Consider the following 10,090-nt stretch of genomic DNA (forward strand, 5'->3'; position numbering starts at 1 on the left):
AGTGCCTTCACTAAGCCTTCATTTGAGTCATTTTTAGGAATGTTGGTCTTAAAACATGAAAAAATAGTGAGTTTTGGAATCCTCCAATCTTCCAAGTCCAAAGCCTTGGTAGCTAATAAGGGGAATCAAGGTAATCAAGGTGGTAAAAGTTCCAACAAGAAGCAAAAGCAATGGAAGGCTAAGCCACAAGATGACACACAACAATCTTCCTCTACACATCAGTCTACCTCCACACAAAAATCTTCCTCACCACAAGAAAAATCCAACAATAAGGGTAAATCATCTAAGAAGGAGTTTCTTACTTGTGCATATTGCAAGAAGAATGGACATGAAGAACATCATTGTAATAAGAAGGAAATTGATGAACTTGAGAATCCTCTCAAGAACAATAAAATTAGTCTACCTTCAAGAATGGCTACTTCATCCTCTTCTTCACATTCATATTTTGATAAAGGAAAGGATCACATGGGCAAAGGTCAAGCCTTAATAGCTACTTCAAGTCAAGATTTAGGGAGATGACTTCTAGATTTAGGGGCTTCTCATCATACAACATCTTTACAGTCTATGTTTTCATCATTTGATCCTTCTCATACTCCAGCTATCTTGATGGGAAATCATACTTACATGAATGTGATTGGGAAAGGAACTATTGATAAGGGGGAGGGATAATTCAAAGATGTGTTGTGTGTACCTCACCTAAGTCATAATCTTCTTTCCATCTATCAGCTCACTCATGGAGATAGAAGAAAGATTGTGGAATTCACACCTAATTCAATTTTTATTATAGACTTGGAGACTAGATAGATCATTTCTATAAGGGTGGTTGATCATACATCTCGATTATACTACTCAGATTTTTCTTATGATAATGACAATGATTTCTCAATAGATTCTTCAGCAGATTTTGATAACACTTCTAGTGTTGATCCATATTTTGAGGAGAACTTTGGCTACTTGAACTTGGGTGTTCTCACATGTGATCAAGTTCTTGAGCCATCCATTACTTCTCCTCCTACTGATATTCTATCTACTACTGTTCATGATGATAGTTGTATTCACATAGCCATGGATTCAAGCGATTTAGTGCAACAAGATATTCATTGTCTTCTAGACTCAATTCCATGGGATGACTACTTGGCAGACATTTCTAGTTTGTTTATGGAGTCCTACATTATGAATTTGGAAGACACTATTAAGGACATTCATATTCTCTTTGGTGAAGATGATCCTTCTTCAGTTGTTGTGGGGCAACACTCTGACCCTCATCTTCATTCCCTACTTGATTAGTCTTTTGAGGTTGACATGATGGTGGATACTTTGATACAACAGTTGGAGGAGGTCACTTTCTCTTCATAGGAGACACTTGGGTCTTTGATACATGTTCTATGTTCATCCTTAATTGATCCTGATTTGTTTCTTTTCAACAAAGTGGCATAGTACACATGATTTGGAGAAGGCACCTTTTAGTATTGACATGGGGACACCTGAGAAGGTTTCAGAGATTCTATACATTTTGAGGTTTCTTCCTATAGGTGGGAGAGGCTTCATTGATGCACCTTTTGTTTTGTTTCTTCCTAAGGGGAGGAATATTGTTCTACACTCATGGCACAGTTTCTACATTGAGCTTGAAGCATCTGCCATGGGTGTACATTCTACATTTAGGTGGGGTTACTTGGTCTATCTTCCTCTTCTTCTCTCTTATGGGGGATCTTTTCCTCACATGAGGTCTTCTTCTCTCTCATTTTCTCTTATTGTACTTATCTCTCTTTTTGGAGGGGGGTTATTCCAATGTGGTTTTCCCTCTTTCTCCACTTTTTGAGAGATTGCATTGCATCTATCTTTTGCACTTGCATCTTGTACATGGGTACCTAACATGGCCTAGTAGTCAAGACCCATCTTGCATTATTATCAAGCTTTTGTGAGCTTACGTACATTTCCATAAGTTACACTTAGGGGGGGAAGTGTTGGTGTAAATAAGTATTTACTATTTACACTTTACTTAAGTTTACTTAGGATAATGCATATTCATATTATTTGTCATGCAGACACTTAGGAGTTTGCATATTCATATGAGTTGTCATGTTGACAACACAGTAGTTTGCACTCCAATTGAGCACATGTTGTCTACTACATCTCTTTATGAGATACACCTTTGTATTCTTATCCTCTCATTGTTGCACATACATTCATGCACAATGAAGGATAATCCACTCTCAGTGGACATGTGCTTAGTTGTTATGCCTATCTCTTGTATGACTCCTAGACGTTTCAATTGCCTTTATATACAAGGCACTTCTATGATGTATTCATCCAATTATCTGATCAATCCATTCTCATTTGATCATATCTTGTCTCTCTTGTGCTATCTCTTGAGCTTCTAGATCTTGGCATTTCATTCTTGCCTTAGGCTAATTCTTACATGGTATTAGAGCTATACCAAATTCTTACACACACAAATGATATGATTTTTAATGTCATCTTTTGTGGTTCTTTATTTGTGAGGAAAATAGTAAGACAAACAATCTTATTGGGCTAGGTAATCACACTCTTCTTTCTCTCTCTTTCTTTCTCTTTCAAGTGATGTCTTCCTTATCTTAGTTTTGGATTTGATGAGGACTTAAGTCACTTGGGTGCTTCATGTTTCCTTGTCTTCTTGACTTTGATGAGATCATCTTATGTATTTGATCTACTTTACCATGAGCATGTGATTGTCTTGTACTCCCACTAAAGTGGGGGCTAAGTCTACTATCCTAAAATGTTAGAGCTCATTTAATTGAAGACTCTAGGGCCTATTAGACCTTATTTTAGTGATTTCAAGGTTTGAGCTTATTTATGCTTTATTTCCCAAATCTTTATTATATCTCCCCAAGTCTTTTCAAACTTCCCATTCCTTGGATATACTTTTAAATTAACCCTGGTGGGGTAAGGGTGACCCAGGTTGGCCTTGTCTTGGGGATTGAACTTAAGAAAACTTCATACTTAATGCAGGGGGTTTTTATTTCCAATCTTACATGTGGTCATCTTGACAATATTGAATATCAAAATCAGTATAAAAAGGGATCAACTCATCTCATTTTGACATCCACTATCAAATGAAAATTGATACATTTATTCTAAGATATATCTCACATACAAGTTGATTTCAAGAGAAAGTACATGCAATTTAAGGTGGTTGACTCAAGATTTGAAGACAAGTATCTAATTCGAGATCTCTAGGTCTTCATCCATTAAAAGATAATTTTCTCTTATTGATGCAAATTTCTCTCTCATGTGGTGACCAAGCAGAGGAATTGACAAGCAAGCAAGACTATCCGCATCCATTATTCTTCTCTCTTCTTCTCCATTTAAGTGATCAAGCATAAATTTATTCAAGATATAGGATTTGAAAAGTGTATATCCATATAATTGGAAAAACACACTTGATCCTCATAAGCATCTCAAGAAAGCATAAAAGCATCTTCATGAGTTTATCAAATCCTAACATCCATCCATGAGGGTTTCTCATGCAAGGTTAATACTTACATTTCTCTTGTTTACATGCAAAATTTATTTTGTTTCAAGGTCAATTCCTATATAGAGGATTGAACAAAGAAAACCCCTCCCCACAAACAATTTCCCCTTTTTCTTTAGCAGCAATAGATGCCACAATTTAAGATTTGAATTTTCAGAGTTACTACACTAATGATAGTTTTGCTACATATTTCATCAATTTTTGTGCCTCCAAAACAAGATCTAATTGTTTTGACAAGGATGACTTTGCTTGACATTATCTTGGGAATTTGCAAATTTCATATACAAGAGTTACAGGTGTCAGGATTCCAAATCTAGAACAATTTCTACTTCTGATAGTTTTATTACAGTTAATTTCATATTTGAATTTCATTCCTTCTTCCTAACTTCAATATGAGTTAGTTATTTCCATTTTCTTTGAGCACTTACTGTCTTACATACGATTTGACATCACATCTTGTTAGCAATCATTTCTTTTATCATGTAATAGGTGTTTTTTTACATATAATAATCATATATTTCTATTTGTATAAGGATTACCTTAAAATATCCTTTTCAAGATCATGCATTAACACTCTTTATCCTTTTGGGTTGGGTTAATTAGATTTGGTCTAAGGGTGGGTTTCATATTCCAATGTACAAATGAAGTGGTGGTCTATAATTGATCACCATTTCACTTATTACAATTTGGATCCCAATGTTTAATGAAGAGTGTTTGGTCCTAGTTGAATTGATAGCTAGAGTAGTGCATTTATTTTTCACCACTATGTAACTTCAAAGAATTTCATCATTTAAGAGTATGTACATTAGTTACCATATAAAGTATTGATATTATTGCTTATATATTTAATGCTAAGTATATAATAGGGAGAGATTTGAAAAGTAATATATTACTAGTCAAAATTATCATATTGTATTAAAGAGATTACTCAAAATCGATGAATGGACCATGAGATCAATTTTTATATTAATTTAATTAGCAGTCATTTCTTTAAAACAACAAGGATTCTTAATTCCTTAGCTATTATTTTTGCCTAAGATATCAAGTGTAACTATTAGTACCTTTTTATATAGTCATTATTTTAACTTTCATGTACTTGGTATTGATATATAAATAATAAATAGTGTAGATAATACTAAAGCATTTGTTAGAAAGTTAATAGAAAAAAATCATTTGGCACTTTACATCCTTTGAGATTATGGGAAGACATATGTTCTTAGTTCTAAGTTTTCCAAGAAATATCAAGTCTCTTTTGAAGAATTATGTTGGAATGATCATTGATCAACACTTGATATTAGAGAATACTATGACAAGTATCAAAATTTTAGTTTTGGTGTATATTGTTTTAAACCATTAGAGTCAAGATAAGTCACCCTAGTCAACTGCTTTCTTTATATAGAAAAGTTGAGAAAGCCACTATATATTAATAATAATAGAATATTTAGCTATAAGCCAATCCATAGTAATTTGAGTACAATTAAATTAAGGTAATATTATTTCAAAAAGTATCAAAGTCAAGTGAAAAATTATCACATCCCAATATACTAAATATGAACCTTCATACACCAAACCTCTCAATTAAACTTACAATGGGAGACAAACTCAAACCTTAGTCAATTGCCAATTTATCTTCTAATGTATAAATATGGATTTGAAAAAATTATTATGTATTAAAGTATCATTTTGGAATAAAGAAAAGTTATTCAAAACCCACACTCAAGAAAAGAATTATCTTATACTAGCCTAAAAATGAAAAACCTTTGAACCAACATAGCTTTGGAATATCTTGAGTAGTTATATTCCCTTATTGATGTTCAAGGGTGTTTATTAATAAGTTTTCAATTTAATATAATAATTTTCTACCTCTAATGTAGTATAAATTAACAATTTTTAATTAAGGATGGGTTTTAATAAATGATTCATGTTTTTGATATTATAATGTACATAACTAAAGCAATTAAAGTAGTGTTAATCATTCAAATTATCACATTTAGAAGCATATAATTGGCTGATGTTTTTATGGTCTGCATTTTAGTTTGTGATCCTTCTTGTTTCTTATATTTATTGTATCTTTTGTATGTTCTTATATGCTTATCTATGCACTTACTACAATTTATTTTCTTATATAAATATTTTGATACGCTCAAATGCATGCCAATCAACATATGTTATGTAAAATTTGTGCTTGAATCATTACTAAGATTGCACTTTATTATCAAGAAGATAATCCAATGAGAGATGCTCTAATAAGTCAAATAGTTCTTTTGTACACTTGTGTATATACCTAGACTATAACACTTGTATGTACTTGTATAGAGGAAAATGTTGAGCAATGCTAAGATGTAGAGTACATACCAAATTCTACATCAAAGGGGCCTATACATTGGAATAAAAACCCACCTTTAAATAAATCTGATTGGCACAACCAAAGGATGAAGGGTTCTAATGCAAGATTTGTGTTCAAAGAGGTATTTTTAGTTTCTTATAGAGATATGATATGATATGTGATATGAAAAATGATTAAAACAAAGTAAATCTAATTTAGATTAAAGTAAGTGTAAGGGAAAAGACAAGGAATGAGTGTACCCAGAAATGGAATAGAGGAAATGGTAATTTGAAATTGGATTTGACTATCGTCGAAATTTTAGAATCTATTATAACTTTGGCTTTGGGAAATTGAGACCTATACTCTCTATAGTAAAATTTTCAGCCAAAAGTGAGGTATAAGTTAGTTTTCGAAGAACAAGTTGACAAGTTGACTTGTGTCCTAATAGTGTCGGATCTAATGAAACTATCTTGGATCTTATGACTACACATGAACTTTTGAAATTTGAATCCACAACTTTGTAACATGTTCCTAAGCACAGTAAAATTAGGAAGAAGGGGCTTACATCAGTCAAACCCTTGTATATGAATCAACCTTGAAACAAAACAAAATAAATAAAAAGCGTGCTAGCATGTAACGGAGGCTAGATCTAGACACTGAACTATATCTACCATGTAGATAAAATCACTTCTTTAAATGTGATAAAGTATGCTGATATAATGGATTTGACTAAAAAAATTCTCAGAAGGAAATCATGTAAGACAAAACCTGATGTAGCAGATATAATTTTCTATAATGATTAATTGGGGAATAGAGAGAAGAAGAAGACTTAATGGATAAATATAGATCACTTTCTTTGATAACACACTCCTTTTCTTGGCCTTTAATGGGGCAAAGAAGCTAGATCTATGGAAGGAAAAACCTTGATTTCATGATAGAAATAAAGACTTAAATTCTTGATGTCTCTTGATGACTTCCTTAGATGTGAATGATTGATGAATTGAATTATTGATAATGGATTCCTTCATAATGATAGATGGTAGCTTGCACATGGATCTCTTGAATGGAAAATGTATGCATGATTTGTTAACTATAGAATGATTTCATAATAATGGACGTGTGAAATGAGAGGAGGAGGTGTCCTTTTATACTCATTTTGTGGCTCAAGTTTTGTCAAAGCCAACTATGAATCTAAAACTTTGTGGAAAACCCTACCATTGGCCCCTTAGCTAAATCTACACTCAAAAACCTTGGGACAAGTCAAATCTCAAATTTTCCATGGTAAAATAAGATCAAATTCCTAGGGAATGTCATGGAATAAGAAAGGAGGCGGGATATAGGTTTCCAGGACATCGAGATAAATCCTAAAATCTAAAAATAAATGCATGAGTCCTAGTTAAGGATATGAATTATGGAATTGGATGAAAAATGGGAAATGATGCCTAGCAGTGAGACCAACCTTAATTTTAAACAAGATTAAAAGAGGGAGAGGATGCATATTTAAATTAAGTATGCATTTAAGTGCAATATTATAGGAGACATACTAAAGTAAGCACAACATGAGCACAATTAAGTTCTTACATTTTAGGACTATACATTTAAATTTTGATTTAGTGGGAGTATGAGACAATATCATGCATATAATAAAGAAGGATATCAAAGAAAGGAAAGAATGATGAAAGAGAGATGATCATGGTTGAATAAAAAAGAGGTAAGACAACACAAAATTAAAGGATTTAAGCCCCCAAACCATGGATATCAACTCCACATCCATGCACAAGTGAAAAGAAACAAATCTAAACAAAGAAAGAAAAAAACAACATACAAAGATGGTTATTATACTCCAAATTAACTAGTGAAAGAGATCTTAATAAAAAAATCTCACGTCAAATAATATCATATACAAAAAATTATTGTGAGAGAACAAATGACAAAATATAAAGGGAAAGGGTATCACTAAAGATGATACAAAATCCATGATCCAAGCCACTAGCATAACTATGAGATCATAAAGAATGAGAGAAAAAATAAGGATTCCAACATGTTAGCAAGTTGTGTTATGCTATGTAATCCATGAGAAGAGAAGATAGAAGAAGACAAGTAGAAAGGATAGAAAGTTGCATTATGTTAGTTCTATCCACTTCAAAGAGAAAGGAGAATTGAGGGTCTGACAAGCTTTTTTACTCTACCTTGAAAAACTTGCACACATGATGACTTAAAAAATGCTTTTCTCATAGGGGCAATTTTAAAATGTTTAGCAGACATCCTAGTGCTATTCCCATCATAGTTGATTTTGGTAACGAGTCTAATGAATCTACCAAATTTGACAAGGATAAAGAACCATTTTGGACAAAGGCGAGGAGAGACAAAAAGAAGAAAGAGGTAAGTCCTAACTTTGGTTTTGATCCTTTATATTCAATTATACTTCTTGATGCTTTATTGTTTGATGATAAAAGGAGTATGGATGATATGTATGAACTTGAATCTTCTAATGACCAAAAATAGGTTTTTATTGGTGCATGTTTACAATATTTTGCAATATTTAATGTTAAACTAGAAGATAAGGAGGAAATGGATACTACTAAGTTATCTGTGAGAAATGACTACAGGTCTTGCAAGATAACTATTAATCTTGATGGGTAAAATTATAACTAAATTGGAACAAGAGCTGAAAGAAATTTTTCCACCTTCAATAACAAAGGGAAAGTATCATTTTTCTATTAGGTAATCTAGATATGTGTGTCTCCTATAATTCTATCTTGAGTAATGCAATGTTAAATACATAAGGGTATTCCTTATAAAATTTGTCAACATTTGAAGATGCATAAGCTATGTTGGTTATTATTTGTGTACGTCTTTACCAACTGTCTTAGGCTATCACAAAGTGGAATTGAAACAAGGATAATTCAATTGAAGAACTAATTAAAAGTTAAAAGAGATACTTGATTCCATTTCGATCAATGCTTAAAGTTTGTAGGTTTTCCATATGTTTTAGTTTTTACAATTTATGACCGCTTTTCATATATTAAAAAAGGGGGCATTGTCAACAAAAACAACAAAAAACACAAAAAAATGTTGTCTACAAATTTTTATAGATTTTGAAAAAATAAGAAGTAGAAATTATTGACATGTCTTTATTAGTGGGATTTTTGCATTCATTTAGTAGTAGTTAAAAAGTTTCATATTTTTTAAATTGTAGTTTTTGATGCGCATTTTTGGCTTCCCAAAATATTTTTGTTTGTTATCAATGAAAATGGGGGTAATTGTTAGATTATCTAGCCATTTTTTGCTGTCATATGTGTCACCATTCTGGATCTTTTAGTATCAGTTCTATGTTCACTAATATTAATACTCATAGAGGTCACTAAATTTTTTTATTATTAATATTAACAATAATAATTCATAATTAACATTGTACATGGCTTTTTTGATAAAAAAAATCAATATACTTTTATGTGAAAATTATTTTGGTATAGCTAACAAATTATTTATTGGAGATCAACTACACATTTCGTTTTTGCATCGCAATTGACATAAAGAAAGTACATACCAATAATGGTATATAACTATAGTAATCTTAGATTTTTTTGTAAATGTAATACTACATTAATGATGATATATATGATGTTGTATGTAAATGTAAATTGTAATATATAAATTGTTAGTAAAGTTTTCAAGTATCAATAAAAAGGAGAAGATTTGTTATACACAATTGTATTCAATGCATTTGTAGATGCATTCCCACTAGTTCATTTTTTTTATAATTATTAATCATTTATATCTTGTATCATGACAGTGAGCCCAAATAAAAGTGATCCAAACTAGTAGCGAGCCACCCTATGTATTAAATAATTGGTTACTTAATACTTGATAGTTAACTCTTTCTATGATTTTTCCATTATCCAAGGTCTAGATGTACCAATTGAACAAATAAACACTTAAACAACTTTAGATCTCAACATTCATTAGTTTGTTCTCTATAGCAGATTATCAATAACATCAACTAGTAGTCCACTGTCCTAATTACGAAAAACTTGCCGAATGTAAAACTTTAAAAGAAAATCATCACAAATAACATCGACACAAGTTTGACACTAGGATTTAATATGGAAACCCAATTTGGGAAAAACCACCAATAACATGCCACCAATCTTGTCACTGTTATGAAGTAAGCTCTGTTAGGAGCCAACCTTGTTAAGAGTTATAAAACACGCTGTTGAATGTGACTTTGTTAAAGGATTTAATCACCCTAT

This window comes from Cupressus sempervirens, chromosome 7 (genome assembly GCF_028749045.1).
Source record: "Cupressus sempervirens isolate cs-2001-9-10 chromosome 7, ASM2874904v1, whole genome shotgun sequence".
NCBI lineage: Eukaryota > Viridiplantae > Streptophyta > Pinopsida > Cupressales > Cupressaceae > Cupressus > Cupressus sempervirens.